At 44.5% G+C, this 20,244-nt stretch overlaps 1 non-coding gene and 1 pseudogene across 1 annotated transcript; one reads left to right on the top strand and one right to left on the bottom strand.

Moving 5' to 3' along the window:
- Positions 1 to 12,675: 12,675 nt before the first annotated feature.
- Positions 12,676 to 12,748, top strand: TRNAA-AGC (transfer RNA alanine (anticodon AGC)). Its single transcript has one exon. It is a non-coding gene; the product is annotated as a tRNA-Ala (tRNA).
- A 606-nt stretch (positions 12,749 to 13,354) lies between these two features.
- Positions 13,355 to 16,886, bottom strand: LOC123113258 (disease resistance protein RGA5-like; annotated as a pseudogene).
- Between the last annotated feature and the right edge of the window lie 3,358 nt (positions 16,887 to 20,244).

Raw genomic sequence — 20,244 nt, 5'->3', positions numbered from 1 at the left:
GTGTTGGGGAACGTAGTAATTTCAAAAAAAAAATCATACGCACACGCAAGATCATGGTGATGCATAGCAACGAGAGGGGAGAGTGTTGTCTACATACCCTTGTAGACCGTAAGCGGAAGCGTTAGCACAACGTGGTTGATGTAGTCGTACGTCTTCACAATCCGACTGATCAAGTACCGAACGTACGCACCTCCGAGTTCAGCACACGTTCAGCCCGATGACATCCCTCGAACTCCGATCCAGCCGAGTGTTGAGGGAGAGTTTTGTCAGCACGACGGCGTGGTGACGATGTTGATGTTCTACCGACGCAGGGCTTCGCCTAAGCACCGCTACAGTATTATTGAGGTGGACTATGGTGGAGGAGGGCACCGCACACGGCTAAGAGATCAATGATCAATTGTTGTTCTCCTAGAGGTGCCCCCTGCCCCCTTATATAAAGGATCAAGGGGGAGGGGCGGGCGGCCAGGAGGAGAGCGCGCCAAGGGGAGTCCTACTCCCACCGGGAGTAGGACTCCCTCCTTCCTTGTTGGAGTAGGAGAAGGGGGAAAGAGGAAGGAGGGAGGAAGGAAGGGGGGGTCCCCCTCCCAATTCGGATTGGGCTTGGGGGGCGCCCCCTCCCTTGCTCCTTTCCCCTCCTTTCCACTAAGGCCCAATAAGGCCCATATACCTCTCGGGGGGTTCCGATAACCTCCCGGTGATCCGGTATTGTCCCAATCTCACCCGGAACCTTTCTGGTGTCCAAATATAATCGTCCAATATATCGATCTTTATGTCTCGACCATTTCGAGACTCCTCGACAAGTTCGTGATCATATCCGGGACTCCGAGCAACCTTCGGTACATCAAAATATATAAACTCATAATGAAACTGACATCGTAACGTTAAGCGTGCGGACCCTATGGGTTCGAGAACAATGTAGACATGACCGAGACACGTCTCTGGTCAATAACCAATGGCGGAACCTGGATGCTCATATTGGCTCCCACATATTCTACGAAGATCTTTATCGGTCAGATCGCATAACAACATATGTTGTTCCCTTTGTCATCGGTATGTTACTTGCCCGAGATTCGATCGTCGGTATCTCAATACCTAGTTCAATCTCGTTACCGGCAAGTCTCTTTACTCGTTCCGTAATACATCATCCCGCAACTAACTCATTAGTTGCAATGCTTGCAAGGCTTAAGTGATGTGTATTACCGAGAGGGCCCAGAGATACCTCTCCGACAATCGGAGTGACAAATCCTAATCTCGAAATATGCCAACCCAACATGTACCTTCGGAGACACCTGTAGAGCACCTTTATAATCACCCATTTATGTTGTGACGTTTGGTAGCACACAAAGTGTTCCTCCGGTAAACGGGAGTTGCATAATCTCATAGTCATAGGAACATGTATAAGTCATGAAGAAAGCAATAGCAACATACTAAAGGATCAAGTGCTAAGCTAATGGAATGGGTTAAGTCAATCACATCATTCTCCTAATGATGTGATCCCATTAATCTAATGACAACTCTTTGTCCATGGCTAGGAAACATAACCATCTTTCATTAACGAGCTAGTCAAGTAGAGGCATACTAGTGACACTCAGTTTGTCTATGTATTCACACATGTATCATGTTTCCGGTTAATACAATTCTAGCATGAATAATAAACATTTATCATGATATAAGGAAATAAATAATAACTTTATTATTGCCTCTAGGGCATATTTCCTTCAGTCTCCCACTTGCACTAGAGTCAATAATCTAATTCACATCATCATGTGATTCAACATCAATATTCACATCTGTATGTGATTAACACCCATAGTTCACATCGTCATGTGACCAACACCCGAAGGGTTTACTAGAGTCAATAATCTAGTTCACATCGCTATGTGATTAACACCCAAAGAGTACTAAGGTATGATCATGTTTTGCTCGTGAGAGAAGTTTAGTCAACAGGTCTGTCACATTCAGAGCCGTATGTATTTTGCAAATATTTTATGTCTACAATGCTCTGCATGGAGCTACTCTAGCTAATTGCTCCCTCTTTCAATATATATCTAGATTGAGACTTAGAGTCATCTGGATCGGTGTAAAAGCGTGCATCGATGTAACTCTTTACGACAAACTCTTTTTATCACCTCCATAATCGAGAAACATCTCCTAAGTCCTCACTAAGGATATTCTTGACCGTTGTCCAGTGGTCTACTCTTAGATCAAAATTGCATTCCTTTGCCAAATTCAGAGCAAGGTATACAATAGGTCTGGTACACAACATAGCATACTTTATAGAACCTATGATTGAGGCATAGGGAATGACTTTTCATTCTCTTTCTATTTTCTGCCATGGTCGGGTTTTGAGTCTTACTCAACTTCACACCTTGCAACACAGACAAGAACTCTTTCTTTGACTGTTCCAATTTTTGAACTACTTCAAAATCTTGTCAAGGTATGTACTCACTGAAAAATCTTATCAAGAGTCTTGATCTATCTCTATAGATCTTGATGCTCAATGTGTAAGCAGCTTCACCGAGGTCTTTCTTTGAACAACTCCTTTCAAACACTCCTTTCTGCTTTCCAGAAAATTCTACATCATTTCCGATCAACAATATGTCATTCACATATACTTATCAGAAAGGCTGTAGTGCTCCCACTCACTTTCTTGTAAATACAGGCCTTTCCAAAAGTCTGTATAAAACCATATGCTTTGGTCAACTCATCAAAGCATATATTCCAACTCCGAGATGCTTGCACCAGTACATTGATGGATCGCAGGAGCTTGCACATTTTGTTAGCACCTTTCGGATCGACAAAACCTTCTGGTTGCATCATATACAACTCTTCTTCCAGAAATCCATTCAGGAACATAGTTTTGATATCCATTTGCCAGATTTCACAAAATGTGGCAATTGCTAACTTGATTCGGACAGACTTAAGCATCGTTACGAGTGAGAAAATCTCATCATATTCAACACCTTGAACTTGTTGAAAACCTTTCGCAACAAGTCGAGCTTTGTAGATAGTAACACTACTATCAGTGTCCGTCTTCCTCTTGAAGATCCATTTATTTAACATGGCTTGCTGATCATCGAGCAAGTCAACCAAAGTCCATACTTTGTTCTCATACATGGATCCTATCTCAGATTTTATGGCCTCAAGCCATTTCGCGGAATCTGGGCTCATCATCGCTTCCTCATAGTTCGTAGGTTCATCATGGTCTAGTAACATGACTTCCAGTACAGGATTACCGTACCACTTTGGTGCGGATCTTACTCTGGAAGACCTACGAGGTTCGGTAGTAACTTGATCTGAAGTTTCATGATCATCATCATTAGCTTCCTCACTAATTGGTGTAGGAACACTGGAACTGATTTCTGTGATGAACTACTTTCCAATTCGGGAGAAGGTAAAAATTACCTTACCAAGCTCTACTTTCTTCCCACTCACTTCTTTCGAGAGAAACTCCTTCTCTAGAAAGGATCCATTTTAGCAACGAATATCTTGCCTTCGGATCTATGATAGAAGGTGTACCCAATAGTTACCTTTGGGTATTCTATGAAGACGCACTTCTCCGATTTGGGTTCGAGCTTATCAGGTTGAAATTTTTTCACATAATCCTCGCAGCCCCAAACTTTAACAAACGACAACTTTGGTTTCTTGCCAAACCACAGTTCATAAGCCGTCGTCTCAACGGATTTCGATGGTGCCCTATATAAAGTGAATGAAACTATCTCTAATGCATAACCCCAAAACGATAGTGGTAAACCGATAAGAGACATCATAGGTCGCACAATATCCAATAAAGTGCGGTTACGACGTTCGGACACACCGTTACGCTGTGGTGTTCCGGGTGGCATGAGTTTGTGGAACTATTCCACATTATTTTAACTGAAGGCCAAACTCGTAACTCAAATATTCATCTCCACGATCAGATCGCAGAAACTTTATTTTCTTGTTACGATGATTTTCCACTTCACTCTGAAATCCTTTGAACCTTTCAACTATTTCAGACTTATGTTTCATCAAGTAGATATACCCATATCTACTCAAATCATCTGTGAAGGTCAGAAAATAACGGTACTTGCCACGAGCCTTAATACTCATTGGTCTGCATACATCAGTATGTATTATTTCCAACAAGTCAGTATCTCGTTCCATTGTTCCGAAGAACGGATTTTTAGTCATCTTGCCCAAAAGGCACGGTTCGCAAGCATCAAATGATTCATAATCAAGTGATTCCAAAAACCCATCAGCATGGAGTTTCTTCATGCGCTTTACACGGATATGACCCAAACGGCAGTGCCACAAATAAGTTGCACTATCATTATCAACTTTGCATCTTTTGGCATCAATATTATGATTATGTGTATCACTACGATCGAGATCCAATAAACTATTTTCATTGGGTGTATGACCATCGAAGTCTTTATTGATGTAAACAGAATAACAATTATTCTCTGACTTTAAATGAATAATCGTATTGCAATAAACATGATCAAATCATATTCATGCTCAACGCAAACGCCAAATAACATTTATTTAGGTTCAATACTAATCCCGAAAGTATAAGGAGTGTGCGATGATGATCATATCAATCTTGGAACCACTTCCAACACACATCGTTACTTCACCCTCAACTAGTTTCTGTTTATTCTGTAACTCCTGTTTTGAGTTACTAATCTTAGCAACTGAACAAGTATCAAATACTCAGGGTTTACTATAAACACTAGTAAGGTACACATCAATAACCAGTATATCAAATATACCCTTGTTCACTTTGCTATCCTTCTTATCCACCAAATATTTAGGGCATTTTCGCTTCCAGTGACCACTTCCTTTGCAATAGAAGCACTTAGTTTCAGGCTTTGGTCCAGCTTTTGGGTTTTTTCACGGGAGTGACAACTTGCTTGCCATTCTACTTGAAGTTCCCTTTCTTTTCCTTTGCCCTTTTCTTGAAACTAGTGGTCTTATCAATCATCAATACTTGATGCTCTTTCTTGATTTCTTCCTTCGTCGATTTCAGCATCACGAAGAGCTCGGGAATCGTTTTCGTCATCCCTTGCATTATAGTTCATCACGAAGTTCCAATAACTTGGTGATGGTGACTAGAGAACTCTGCCAATCGCTATCTTATCTGGAAGATTAACTCCCACTTGATTCAAGCGATTGTAGTACTCAGACAGTCTAAGTACTTGCTCACTAGTTGAGCAATTCTCCTCCATCTTTTAGGCGAAGTATTTGTCAGAGGTCTCATACCTCTTGACACGGGCATGAGTCTGAAATATCAATTTCATCTCATGGAACATCTCATATGTTCTGTGACATTTCAAAAAGGTTTTTGTAGTCCCGTTTCTAAGCCATAAAGCATGGCGCACAAAACTATCAAGTAGTCATCATATTGAGCTAGCCAAACGTTCATAACGTCTGCATCTGCTCCTGCAATAGGTCTGTCACCTAGCGGTGCATAAAGGACATAATTCTTCCATGCAGCAATGAGGATAAACCTCAGATCACAGACCAAGTCCGCATCATTGCTACTAACATCTTTCAACTTAGTTTTCTCTGGGAACACATATAAAACATAGGGAAGCAACGACGCGAGCTATTGATCTACAACATAATTTGCAAAATACTACCAGGACTAAGTTCATGATAAATTAAAGTTCAGTTAATCATATTACTTAAGAACTCCCACTTAGATAGACATCTCTCTAATCATCTAAGTGATCACGTGATCCAAATCAACTAAACCATAACCGATCATCACGTGAAATGGAGTAGTTTTCAATAGTGAACATCACTATGTTGATCATATCTACTATATGATTCACGCTCGACCTTTCGGTCTCAGTGTTCCGAGGCCATATCTGCATATGCTAGGCTCGTCAAGTTTAACCTGAGTATTCCGCGTGTGCAAAACTGGCTTGCACCTGTTGTAGATGGACGTAGAGCTTATCACACCCGATCATCACGTGGTGTCTGGGCACGACGAACTTTGGCAACGGTGCATACTTAGGAAGAACACTTTTATCTTGAAATTTAGTGAGAGATCATCTTACAATGCTACTGTCAATCAAAACAAAATAAGATGTATAAAAGATAAACATCATATGCAATCAAAAATATGTGACATGATATGGCCATCATCATCTTGTGCCTTTGATCTCCATCTCCAAAGCATCATCATGATCTCCATCATCACCGGCATGACACCATGATCTCCATCATCTTGATCTATATCAATGTGTCGTCACATGGTCATCTCGCCAACTATTGCTCTTGCAACTATTGCTATCGCATAGCGATAAAGTAAAGTAATTATTTGGCGCTTGCATTTTATGCAATAAAGAGACAACCATAAGGCTTCTGCCAGTTGCCGATAACTTCAACAAAACATGATCATCTCATACAACAACTTATATCTCATCACGTCTTGACCATATCATATCACAACATGCCCTGCAAAAACAAGTTAGACGTCCTCTACTTTGTTGTTGCAAGTTTTACGTGGCTGCTACGGGCTAAGCAAGAACCGTTCTTACCTACGCATCAAAACCACAACAATAGTTTGTCAAGTTGGTGTTGTTTTAACCTTCACAAGGACCGGGCGTAGCCACACTCGGTTCAACTAAAGTTGGAGAAACTGACACCCGCCAGCCACCTGTGTGCAAAGCACGTCGGTAGAACCAGTCTCGCGTAAGCGTACACGTAATGCCAGTCCGGGCCGCTTCATCCAACAATACCGCCGAACCAAAGTATGACATGTTGGTAAGCAGTATGACTTGTATCGCCCACAACTCACTTGTGTTCTACTCGTGCATATAACATCGACGCATAAAACCGAGGCTCGGATGCCACTGTTGGGGAACGTAGTAATTTCAAAAAAATTCCTACACACATGCAAGATCATGATGATGCATAGCAACGAGAGGGGAGAGTGTTGTCTACATACCCTTGTAGACCGTAAGCGGAAGCGTTAGCACAACATGGTTGATGTAGTCGTACGTCTCCACGATCCGACCGATCAAGTACCGAACGTACGGCACCTCCGAGTTCAGCACACGTTCAGCCCGATGACATCCCTCGAACTCCGATCCAGCCGAGTGTTGAGGGAGAGTTTCGTCAGCACGACGGCGTGGTGACGATGTTGATGTTCTACCGACGCAGGGCTTCGCCTAAGCACCGCTACAGTATTATCGAGGTGGACTATGGTGGAGGGGGGCACCGCACACGGCTAAGAGATCAATGATCAATTGTTGTTCTCCTAGAGGTGCCCCCCTGCCCCCCGTATATAAACGATCAAGGGGGAGGGGGCGGCCGACCAGGAGGAGGGCGCGCCAAGGGGAGTCCTACTCCCACCGGGAGTAGGACTCCCTCCTTCCTTGTTGGAGTAGGAGAAGGGGGAAAGAGGAAGGAGGGAGGAAGGAAAGGGGGGGGGCCTCCCAATTCGGATTGGGCTTGGGGGGGGGGGCGTGCCCCCTCCCTTGCTCCTTTCCCCTCCTTTCCACTAAGGCCCAATAAGGCCCATATACCTCCCGGGGGTTCCGATAACCTCCCGGTGATCCGGTATTGTCCCAATCTCACCCGGAACCTTTCCGGTGTCCAAATATAGTCGTCCAATATATTGATCTTTATGTCTCAACCATTTCGAGACTCCTCGTCAAGTCCGTGATCATATCTGGGACTCCGAACAACCTTCGGTACATCAAAATATATAAACTCATAATGAAACTGTCATCATAACGTTAAGCGTGCGGACCCTACGGGTTCGAGAACAATGTAGACGTGACCGAGACACGTCTCCGGTCAATAACCAATAGCGGAACCTGGATGCTCATATTGGCTCCCACATATTCTACGAAGATCTTTATCGGTCAGACCGCATAACAACATACGTTGTTCCCTTTGTCATCGGTATGTTACTTGCCCGGGATTCGATCGTCAGTATCTCAATACCTAGTTCAATCTCGTTACCGGCAAGTCTCTTTACTCGTTCCGTAATACATCATCCCGCAACTAACTCATTAGTTGCAATGCTTGCAAGGCTTAAGTGATGTGTATTACCGAGAGGACCCAGAGATACCTCTCTGACAATCGGAGTGACAAATCCTAATCTCGAAATATGCCAACCCAACATGTACCTTCAGAAACACCCGTAGAGCACCTTTATAATCACCCAGTTACGTTGTGACGTTTGGTAGCACACAAAGTGTTCCTCCGGTAAACGGGAGTTGCATAATCTCATAGTCATAGGAGCATGTATAAGTCATGAAGAAAGAAATAGCAACATACTAAACGATCAAGTGCTAAGCTAACGGAATGGGTCAAGTCAATCACATCATTCTCCTAATGATGTGATCCCATTAATCAAATGACAACTCTTTGTCCATGGCTAGGAAACATAACCATCTTTGATTAATGAGCTAGTCAAGTAGATGCATACTAGTGACACTCAGTTTGTCTATGTATTCACACATGTATCATGTTTCCGGTTAATACAATTCTAGCATGAATAATAAACATTTATCATGATATAAGGAAATAAATAATAACTTTATTATTGCCTCTAGGGCATATTTCCTTCACATGGTGTGGATGGGTTTACAACGGGTTTTTACCAACGACACTGGGATCTCCTTGGTGGAGAAGTAACAGCGTTGTTCTAGATTTCCTAAATGGCGGGACTCTGTCTTCGGGGCTGAATGACACTTCTATCACCCTCATCCCGAAGGTAAAACACCCCCAGTCTATTTCTCAATACCGTCCTATTGCTTTATGTCCTGTTTTGTATAAGATTGCAAGTAAAGAGATTACCAATCGTCTATGAGGCATCATGGATGAGATTATTAGTGAGGAACAGAGCGCCTTTGTTCAGGGGCGGCTCATTACTGATAATGTACTTGTGGCATAGGAGAGTGTGCATACAATGAAGAGGAGGAAAAGAAAAGGAAAGAATTATTCTTATGCGGTCAAGTTAGATATGATGAAAGCTTATGACCGTGTGGAGTGGTATTACCTCGAAGCAATTCTGTCAAAGCTGGGTTTCAGTATTGACTTTGTGAGGTTGATCATGAAGTGTGTATCTTCAGTTCGTTTTTCGATGTGAGTTAATGGTGAGCTGCTGCCATTCTTCACCCCATCAAGGGGGCTCCGTCAAGGCGATCATGCCTCGCCATATCTTTTTCTGATGTGTGCGGAAGGCCTCGCCTCCTTGTTGATGTTTTACAATGGAGGTTTCATAGATAGAGGTTTGAGAGTAAGCTATAGATCACCGTGGGTCTCTCACCCGCTTTTTGCAGATGATAGTCTGATTTTTTTATTCAAAAGATCATAGTGCTCTTCGGCTTAATGAGATTCTGAGGATCTGTGGTGATGTTTCAGGCTAGCGAGTAAATCGGGACAAAAGCTCTATTTTTTCGCACAGACACTCCTGAGCCGGTGAAGCAAGCTATGAAAGCAGCGTTGAACATCCAAGTGGAGGCGTTCAGTGAGAAATACCTAGGTCTGCCGACGGTTGTGGGACGTATCACGAGTGGTACATTCAATCATATCGGTGAAAGAACTCATGGATATATGCAAGGGTGGTCGAAAAAGCTACTCGCATGTGCTGGTCGGGAGACTCTTATTAACTCAACAGCGCAGGCCATCCCTACCTACCCGATGAGCACTTTTCTGTTCACAAAGAAGGTGTGCAAGAGTCTGATCTCTCCTATGGCTAAATTCTTTTGGAGCAGCTCTCTTGACAAGAAATCGATGCATTGGCTCTCATGGAAGGAAATGGTAAAGCCAAAGTGCATGGGTGGAATGGGGTTTCGAGACCTACATTTGTTCGACCTTGCAATGCTGGGCAAACATGGATGTCGCTTCATGACAAATGCTAATTCCTTGTGTGCAGGGGTTTCGAAAGGGCGTTATTTCCCGGATGCAGATTTTATGCAAGCTTCGGTTCCCAAGTCGGCGTCGGCTACTTGGAAGGCAGTCATCGCGGGAAGAGAGGCTCTTAGATTGGGGTTGATCGCTCGGGTGGGAGATGGAAGTACTATTTCTGTGTGGCATCAAAAATGGATACCATGTACAATCTCCATGACCCCGATCGCAAGGCCACAGAATTCAAGCATTGAGAGAGTGTTCGATCTTATTGATTCGGAAAATTGGTCCTGGAAACAAGATGTTGTTAGGGAGACCTTTCTTGCCCCGGATGTCGATGCCATCCTTAATATTCCTATCCCACGTGGGGGTGGGGAGGTCTCCTTTGCTTGGGCTTTCAAAAAAATCTGGCAACTACACTGTGAAGACGGCTTTTTTATTTTGACCTGATTAAAATTAAGTATCGTGCTCCCATGACTCATAACGAGCATTTGGCTCTAGAGGAATGGGCGGCTACCGGGACCTTAGGGAACGACCAACAGTGTGGAAGGCCTTATATATGGAAGCTCAATGTTATTCCTAAAGTGCGAGTCTTTTGGTGGAGAGTACTCCGTGGCATTCTCCCAGATGAAAGTACTCTCAAATATCGTCATATTGCAGTTATCGACCGCTGTAAAGTGTGCATGGCTATGGGCGAGGACTTGAAACATGCACTCATTCACTGCTCGCACGCTCGTTGTTTTTGGGATGAGGCGTATGCGTGGTTCGGCCTCCGGCTCCCGCGACTTCATCCGAATTCAGGGGCGCGCGATATCACATGTGACACAAGGTTTTCTGCCGATGGCCGTGCTAAAATCACAACAATTATGTGGTCTATCTGGCACTCCATAACCGCATCAAGCATGGGGAAGAAGGGTGTGACCCTGCAGCCACTATTCGAGCTACCAAGGAGGCTATTGCTCTCCTGGATCTTCCGCGCAAGGCAGCCGCGATTTTGCCAGGCTTCGGCTGGCGGCCACCTGACGAGGGCATGACCAAGATCAACACAGATGGTGCGTTGAACTTTGATGATGACCGAGGAGGGGCAGGAGGTGTCGCTTGGTCGCAGGTGCTATTCTGGGCTCGTGGTGTAAACCCTACACGGGGATCTCGGTCCTCTCATCATTGAAGCCTTTTCGATGCGAGATGGAGTTCGCTTTGCTGCTTTAAGGGGACTCTCGCATGTGATCATGGAAGTGGATTGTCTGGAGCTGGTGATGCTCTAGAAAACCCGCCACAATTCGCGTTCAATTGTGACTCCTATCTTACTAGAAACAAGAGAGCTTAGTGATAATTTTGCTTTATTTGATGTTCAGCATGTAAACCGATCAGCGAACCTACCCGCGCATCTTTGTGCAAAGCATGCATGCACTTTGAATGTGACGGATTGCTGGTTGGAAGAAACCCCTAGCTTCCTTGTGACCAGTCTTTTGGCTGATTGTCCGGGGAATGCTTTCGTGCCCGCAAAAAAAAGTCACCAAGAAAAACATGTTAAACTGCTACAATACTAGCCAGCATTTACGGTATAAAGAAGAAAAAAGAAGTGTAGATACATTCATGTAGTCTTCAATAACAGAAGTTGTTTTCGAATGATGAGATAATAATATTGATATCTACTTACTATACATGGAAATGAACAGTAAAGCTCAAGGAACAAACTGGGCCCTTTTGCACAACATCGAGTGCGCACAATGAAACACAAAGAAAATTACAAACTTAAAGACGGCAGCACAATGAGTAGGTTTAAATATTCCAATGGGTAGGTTGATTCACTCCAACAACACTTGTGGTTTGAAAGAACAGAACAATCGACTCTTGGTCATGATTTCATTCTGGAAGAAAGGATGGAAATTATATGCAACCATAACTGAAAGCTTTTTCTCAAACTGGCTAAAAATTATATCTGTGTTTTCCCATACATTATGAATGAAACATGAAAAGACCTAACCAGATTGAGGGATGAATTATCGTAGTCTTAAAACAGGACACTGCATAATTTAAGAGAATTATTATTGTCTAACCAATGTGTGTCTATTTCTCACAATCTTCAGCACACCCATTAGTCCTTGAATAGCGGAATTTGTGTTAATAATCAAGGGAGTGGCCTAAAAGGACATTGACCCCAGGAAAGAACTCATATTTAGGACGTGGTTAAATTGAGCTCGACCTCATGTGAGCTTGGGTGAAGAGTAAAATCCAAAAAAAAAGATGATTTTTTTGTGTGTTAAACATTGGCAAATGTTTTGATTGCTTGCAAAGTTTCATCGTCGGATGACATTTGTGAAAGACCTGGCAAAAAAGAAAATCAATGCTCAAATCTTTGGCATGCAAGGAGGCATTATCATTGGCTATAGACCTACGCAAATATCATCTGCTCATTGGTTTGGACCGCCAATCGGTGATTAAAGACATTGCAGAAGATACCGGAGGAATAAATGAAGCCATTATTAAGGAGATTAAAGCCAGAAGAGCCGAGTTTGAGGCATACATGTTTCGTTTCGAGAGTAGAAGGACTAATTTTGAGGCTCATTCTTTAGCTAGATTTGCTACTTCTCTTGAGATTGGTCGCCATGTGTGGTTTGACACCCTGCATGACTCTACTCACTCCGTTCATAAATATAAGTCTTTCTAGAGATTTTAATATGGACTACATATTGATGTAGGAATTGGAGGGAGTAGAAAATTATGAACTAATACACGATGGGTTTCCTACCTTAAAGCTATGTTGAGAAGGTGCCAAGGCTTACAACAACTGACGAACGAAAGTCATGTTGGCAACAAGGGGATGTAGCTCAGATGGTAGAGCGCTCGCTTAGCATGCGAGAGGTATGGGGATCGATACCCCACTTCTCCATTCATTATTTTTCATTTGTTTTTGCAGATCTGAATATATACTGTGAAAAACACCATCTTGAATTTACTTTTGCAAACTCCAAAACTCACGAACATGGGCAAAATCCTTCTTCTTGGCATAAAAGGGAGATCAAAAGCATGCGCACAATCTGTGCTGCAAACCAAGGCGGTGCGATGATGATCACATGCCAAGAGCAAAACTGTCACACACACACCATCATGATTTTGCTACCATTCGTTCTGTAGAGCAAAAGGAAAAGGCGACACGATACCCGGAGACACAGTTGCAACATTCTAGAGGAAGAAGAAAAACCCGTGCATATGTCCACAAAGACATGCCCGCAGACACGGTTACAGCAGTCAACACCGTCTTGAATTTACTTTTGCAAACCTGAATATATACCGTCTCCATCTTGAATTATCATTTGTCCACAAAGTCAGATGTACTGACACCCCTTCAATTATCCTTTTAAGTTCTATTCTATCTTCTGTCCTTCCCTATTTCATCTCATAAAGTTCCACGCTCGCAGTTTGGACGGAAGTTGGATATATCAATTTCACCGGTTCACTAAGACAAAGACAAAAGGGAAGGGACTCGAGCAACAGCTGCAAAAAGCCATAGCTATAATTTACTCCCTCCGTAAAGAAATATAAGAGCGTTTCTCCCTCCGTAAAGAAATATAAGAGCGTTTCTCCCTCCGTAAAGAAATATACTAGCTCCTAATGAAAAGTGTGTGCATTGCCTGGAATGATAAATGATCACTACGCGAAGTCCAGTTTGTGCAGCGGAGTCGAGACCCACATGAGCAGACCTTTTAGTTTGGTTTGAAGGAACCACCAGCCACTCAATACCTTGAATAATGTGTGAATGCAGGCTTGGATGCGCGTAAAAGTTGCTTATTGTTCTGCATCATCCGGTAGCATCTCCGGTTCACGAAACCTATGCAATGTCGGTGTCGGATTGTTGGGAAGCATACTGACAGCAGCCTGAATAGCAGCCTCCAATGCCTCGACTTCTTGTACTCTCGCACACTCACAGTAGATGTTGACAGCAAGGTTCTTGAGGGCAGAGAGGTGGCGGATGCCAAGATCAGGAGGAGAACCAAGTCCGCATGCGGTCTTCACTTCATGCACAATGATCTGAAATTCAAGCGCTTCGAGCATCGGCATCGCTCCTTCCAAGAACATCAGGTTCGTCAGTGGACAAAGTTGAGTTTCTTTAGGCATCGGAACCCGTTGTCGCCGACAACAAGACATCTTTCTTGGGGGTCTGCCGCATTTGAGTACGACTTGAGGAATTGCAAGACAGGGAAATCCGCAAGAATCCGGAGGGTTTCCTGTACAACTTCAACCTCAATGTCTAGATAGGTGAGGTTGGCCAGTGAGGCCATCCACGCTGGGATCTTTCTGAGACACCAACCCTTTATTGTTAGTTCCTGGAGGTGGTGAGGAGGAGGGGACCAGGAATCCAACAGGAAGTTCAGTGACCATGGGCTGATGAGCGTTAAACATCGAAGGTTAGAGGTGCCTAGTTTGCCAAGAGAGGAAACAAGATTATCTGTGTATGCCATTTTATCCTTGTGTGCACCACTGATGCGCCAATCCAATCCAAGGCTTCTCAGTTTGGTCAAGCTGCCAAGTTCTTGTAGCGCGGTTACCGGGGTAGTGTAGTCCACAACTACAAGTGACACATACTCTAGAGCTTGCATGTTGCCGACTCCATTCGGCAAGTTGACGCGATGAGCAAGTAGCCATTTCAAATTCCGAAGTTTATCAATACTTGCAGGCAGTTCGCTTGTATCATAGCAGTTGAGAAGATCCAATATCACCAACAACTGCAGCTCTCCTATTTGTTCCGGAAGTGTAATGTTGTTACTTGCTCGAATCCTTAGGTATCTCAACTGAAACAATTTCCCTATATCTTCAAGATAGCAGCTTTCCAAATCCTCATTGCCATCTAGATCTAGCACTCTTAGAGCCCGGAAATTCAAAAGCGGAGGCATTCGTTCAGAGTACCTGAACATGTTGAGGGATCGAACATGAGCAACAGCCTTGGAACATGTTAACATATTTTCTGCATTAGTGCAGTCAGATGAGAGCCGGTGAACTTTGCCTTGCGGGCGCAGTACTTGTCTTTTGTCAGTAACTATAGTGACAAAATTACCTTCGACCGCCTTGGATACAATTAGATCGAGGATCAAATCATGCACCCTGCACGCATACACTCTGCCGTCGTATTGAAAATCCACCGCTTGGATCAGGCTTCTGTTTATGAGTTCATTAAAATAGCATTCCCCCTCCTCCTCTAGAGTCCTGCCTCCAAAAACCTTGATGAACCCTTCTGCTATCCACCTTCTTACCAAATAATCCCTCTTGATCACATAATCTTCAGGAAACATACTCATATACAATAAGCAGGTCCTTAAATGATGAGGAAGATCATTATAACTCAAAGATATTATCATGTTCATTTCCTCCACATCGGAGTTTTTCTCGAGTCCAAAACCAATCGAACTACAAACCTTCATCCACTGTTCTCTTATGTCTGACTTGGTGGTTAACAGACTAGCCATGGTAATGATTGCCAAAGGTAAACCACCACATTTCTTTACAATTTCAACTGAAACTTCCTTTAGTTGGTGTGGGCATTTATCTTCAGAGCCGAAAATCCTTCTGAAGAATAACATCTTGGAGTGATCCTCACTCAGCGCCTTCAGTTCATATACAAGATCACAATCGGGAGAGGAGCATGATTTCGCAACGGTGCCAATTCTGGTTGTCACGATTATTCTACTGCCACAAGTGTTCTCACTGAAAGCGCATTTGATAATCTTCCAGGCTTGGGTGCTCCATACGTCGTCAATTACGATCAAATATCTAACACATGATAGAGAATTATGATTAAATAAACAGAAACACAAGCATGTTATCATCAAGACAATCAAAATGTTCATGAGAAGGCAGCTAATTAAGAGTTAATTTATGGGATTAGATACCTCTTATCCTGTAGGAAATCCCTCAGTTCATTGATGAGCTGCTCTGTGTCACCTGATCCAGTGAGTTCAGGTTCATCTTTCTTGACTTGACGGAGCATTGCTCGAAGGATCATCCCAATGTCAGGATTTTGTGACAAGGAAACAAAGGATTTGCAATCGAATCGATCTCCGATGTTTCGGTACACCTGATTAGCAAGAGTGGTCTTGCCCAATCCTCCAGCCCCCACAACCGACACCACCTTGATCCTCTCTTCTCCATCGTCCAGCAGCCTGACGAGCTCGTCCCTCGGACCGTGGACGCCGACAAGGCCCCCCAGCTCCGCGTAGAGAGCCGGCAGCCGGCGGTCGACCGGCACCACGCCGGCGCCACTAGGGCTAGCCGCCGCATCGATCTTGTACCTCTTCCGGCGGTGTCCAGCCTCGACGACGCGGGCCCTGAGCTCCTGGATCTGCTCCGCGATCCCGCGGCGCGACACCATCTCCCGCACCCTGCTCACGTAGTCGAGGACGAGCCCCACCACGCCGCCGCCGCCGCCGCCGGAGCGGCGGCGGAGCTGGCCCATGTACTCGTCGACGCAGTCCTCGACGTCGTAGCTCATCTCCCGCACCTGGTCCCTCCACTCCCTCGTCTGCGGGTCGAGCGGCGCCGCGGCGGCGGCGTCGGCCAGCCGCTCGAGGAGCACGTTCATGCTGCTCAGCTCGTCCCGCAGGAAGGCCACCTCCCGCCGCGTGCCGCGCTGCATCTGGTGCTGGTAGCAGTCCTCCCCCAGCAGCTCGGCCAGCTTGGCGAGCAGGGAGCTCATCGCCCCCGTCGCGGCGCTCGCCATGATCCCACCCCCGTTCATCCCTTGTCGATTGAGTCCCTCCCCTGTCACGCAGAGCAGGGAGAGGAGCGACGATATGGCTTTTCTGCAACGGTGAGTGAAGATGATGGAGAGGAGGAGACGGGCGGGCGGAGGGGAGAAGTCGTAGCAAATCTCTGTCTGGGTCTTGGTCAACAACGAGGGGCGGCAAGGCAAGGAAAAGAGTAGTCCTTTGGACGTTGGAGGGTGGAAGACAGGGACGGGGATACGCGGCGGTGTGAAGGCGAGGAAAACAGAGGACCGCCGCCGCTCGCCGTTGAGGCTCCGGAGGCGCTGCCGTTGGGTGCCTCTGTTCTTCTTCTTTTTTTACTTTCTTTTTTACAACTGATTGTGCCCCGATTTTTCCCGGAGAGATTTTTTCTTGCTTTAGTTAGATTTTTTTTATTATACTAGCAAAAGAGCCCGTGCGTTGAAACGGGACAGAAAACACACACGCTCTTAACCCAATAACCACGACTTGAGACCTTGATACGTAGACGTTCTTTATTTTAAAATTGCATCACATTTGTGTTCCCGGTGGTGGTCTCAATGCTCACACAACGGAAACGCATTTGAATGTGGTCAATCCTAAGGCATCTCTCTCACACACATACACACAAACACACAAACACACACACACACACACACACACTCGCACGCACACAATCACCGAGAATAAGATGAGAAAAATGTTGTTTTTTTCCGTGAGGTTTTTCAGAGTTGTGCATGCGTGGTTATCAATGTTTTTTTCCCTCTCAATCTGGTTTTAATGTGTGTTTATTTGTAATTTGGATCGCCGCCAGTGCAGAAAAAAACCCCAGACCGTGCACTATAGATTATGTTTGCATCCAAAATAATAGTTTAGAAATATTTAATAGCTAAAAGTAACAACATATTTGGATTCTACATATTTTTCTAATCAAATTTCATATATAATATGTTAAAATCGGAGTTACAATTTAAAAGATATGGATAATTTTGTTTTAGATAAACTGTCGATTGATTAATCGAAAGGTCAGGGGGTTTTCTGTTAAAACACAAAAAAACGATTCGTATGACTTAAATATGTACGGCGGGTTGATTACCTAAAATCTCAGGGGGGTTTCTGAGAAAACTAAAAAACAGTTCGGTATGACTTAAAGATGGACTGCGGGTTGATTTCAACAAACAGCAGGGACTTTTTTGCAAATAAGGGTGACGGACGACAGAAACCCACCGTGCTTTATTATTAGGTAAGGATTACTATTACATTATTCTTGACATTTATTTCTCACCCACTGCTTTGCTATTTCTACCTTCTAGCATTGGTTGCACCGGATCTCCTTCTCTCCTTCCTCGCCAGATCCACTTTGTCTCGTGGCGGTTTCTCGGCCAAGCTATTCGATCGGGAGTGGTGATGGCGGCGGGGGAAGCAAGGATGGTGCAGGTCATGGGCGGAGATGCGCGAAAAGCTGGCGGCTTCGTGAAATCTGCTCATGGTATGCGCCCTCGAGCGAGTTGAGCCAGGAGGTGTTGGCGGTGTCCAAAGAGGTGAATGCAGAGGAGGAAACACGTTTGTTGTCGGATGCCAAGGCGAAGTGCCCGCTCAAAGTGCTGCTTTGGGCTACGGAGGAGGCGGACTCGACAAACCCTACACAATAAAGAAAGTGGGCGGCGTTCAAATCCCTTACCAGTGGAGGAGGCGATGGTAATGGTGTTGTCGTCGTCGGGTTCACGTCTAATGCCGATTGTGATCCAAGACGACGAGAAGATGGTGCAATAGGCAAAGAAGAAGAAGGGCAACACGTTGATCGTTCGTGGGGGCGAGGCAAGCGACATCGGAGCTACGGCGAATCCTTGTTGCTCACCTCGTCTGACCCATTTGGTGTCCGTTCTTGGCGCCTGTAGAGCGGTTCTTCAAGCTGGATCTAGACGACGAGGCCTCCCTGACAGGTAATCGCTTCTAGATGCACGCGGATGGATAAGGCTGTGTGGCAGTAGCGCAGGGCTACTAAGCCGGTGCCATTGCTAAGCCAGGCCCACGGGCGCCTGATGTCTACTACGCAACTTTATTCTTGTAGACTCGTGTTGGGCCTCCAAGCGCAGAGTTTTATAGGACAGTAGCAATTTTCCCTCAAGTGGATGAACTAAGGTTTATCAATCCGTGGGAGGCATAGGATGAATATGGTCTCTCTCAAACAACCCTGCAACCAAATACAATAAATCTCTTGAGTCCCCAACACCCAATACAATGGCAAATTGTATAGGTGCACTAGTTCGGCGAAGAGAGATGGTGATAAAAGTGTAATATGGATGGTAGAAATATATTTTTATAATCTAAATAAATAAAAACAGCAAGGTAGTGAACGATACAAGTGAGCACAAACGGTATTGCAATGCTTGAAAATAAGGCCTAGGGTCCGTACTTTCGCTAGTGCAGTCTCTCAAAAATGCTAATATAATTGGATCATATAACCATCCCTCAACGGGCGATGAAGAATCACTCCAAAGTTACTATCTAACGGAGAACATAAGAAGAAATTGTTTGTAGGGTACGAAACCACCTCAAAGCTATTCTTTCCGATCAATCTATCCTAGAGTTCGTACTAAAATAACATCAAGCTATTCTTTCCGATCGATCTAACCAAGAGTTCGGACTAAAATAACACCATATGATACACATCAACCAACTCTAGTGTCACCTAAATAATTCAATGTCAGCGCGAGTATCCGTGAGTTGATTATACGATATGTATCAAACAATTTCAGATTCATAATACTCAATCCAACACAAAGAATATCAAAGAGTGCCTCAAGATTTCTACCGGAAAAACAAAGAAAAGAACGCGCACCAACTCTATGCATAGATTACTCCAATGTCACCTCGGGAATCTGCGAGTTGAGTGCCAAAACATATTTCAAGTGAATCAATATGTTACCCCATTGTCACCGCGGGTATTCATAGCAAGACATACATCAAGTGTTCTCAAATCCATAAAAGTATTCAATCCGATAAAACGAAATCTCAAAGGGAAAACTCAATTCACAACAAGATAGAGAGGGAGAAACACCATATGATCCAACTATATTAACTAAGCCCGCGATATATCAATATCATGTCATCTCAAGAACACGAGAGAGAGAGAGAGAGAGAGAGAGAGAGAGATTAAACACATAGCTACTGGTACAAACCCTCAGCCCCGAGGGTGGACTACTCCCTCCTCATCATGGTGGTTGCCGGGATGGTGAAGATGGCAACCGGTGATGATTTCCCCCTCCGGCAGGGTGCCGAAACGGGCTCCCGATTGGTTTTTCGTGGCTACAAAGGCTTGTGGCGGCGGAACTTCCGATGTGGGGTTACTTTTGATGGTTCTCTATTTATAGGATTTTTCAGCGTTGGAATCACGCGAAGATGGGCCTCAAAGTGGGCACAACCCACCAGGGCGCGCCCCGGTGTCTCGTGCTCACCTCCTTCACCTTCTGGTCCTCCCATGAAGCTTCTAGTGCCTCTTTTGTTCCAAAAAATTGTTGCATTTGGAGAACTATTATTTCTGCACAAAAAACACCAACACGGTAGTTTTGCTGAAAACAACGTCAGTCTGGGTTAGTTCCATCAAATCATTCCAAAACCATATAAAATTATTGTAAACATGGCATGAATACTTCATAAATTATAGATA

This window comes from Triticum aestivum, chromosome 5B, assembly GCF_018294505.1.
Source record: "Triticum aestivum cultivar Chinese Spring chromosome 5B, IWGSC CS RefSeq v2.1, whole genome shotgun sequence".
Taxonomy (NCBI): domain Eukaryota; kingdom Viridiplantae; phylum Streptophyta; class Magnoliopsida; order Poales; family Poaceae; genus Triticum; species Triticum aestivum.
The sequence above is the reverse complement of the archived record's forward strand: the minus strand, read 5'-3'. Positions and strand labels throughout refer to the sequence as shown.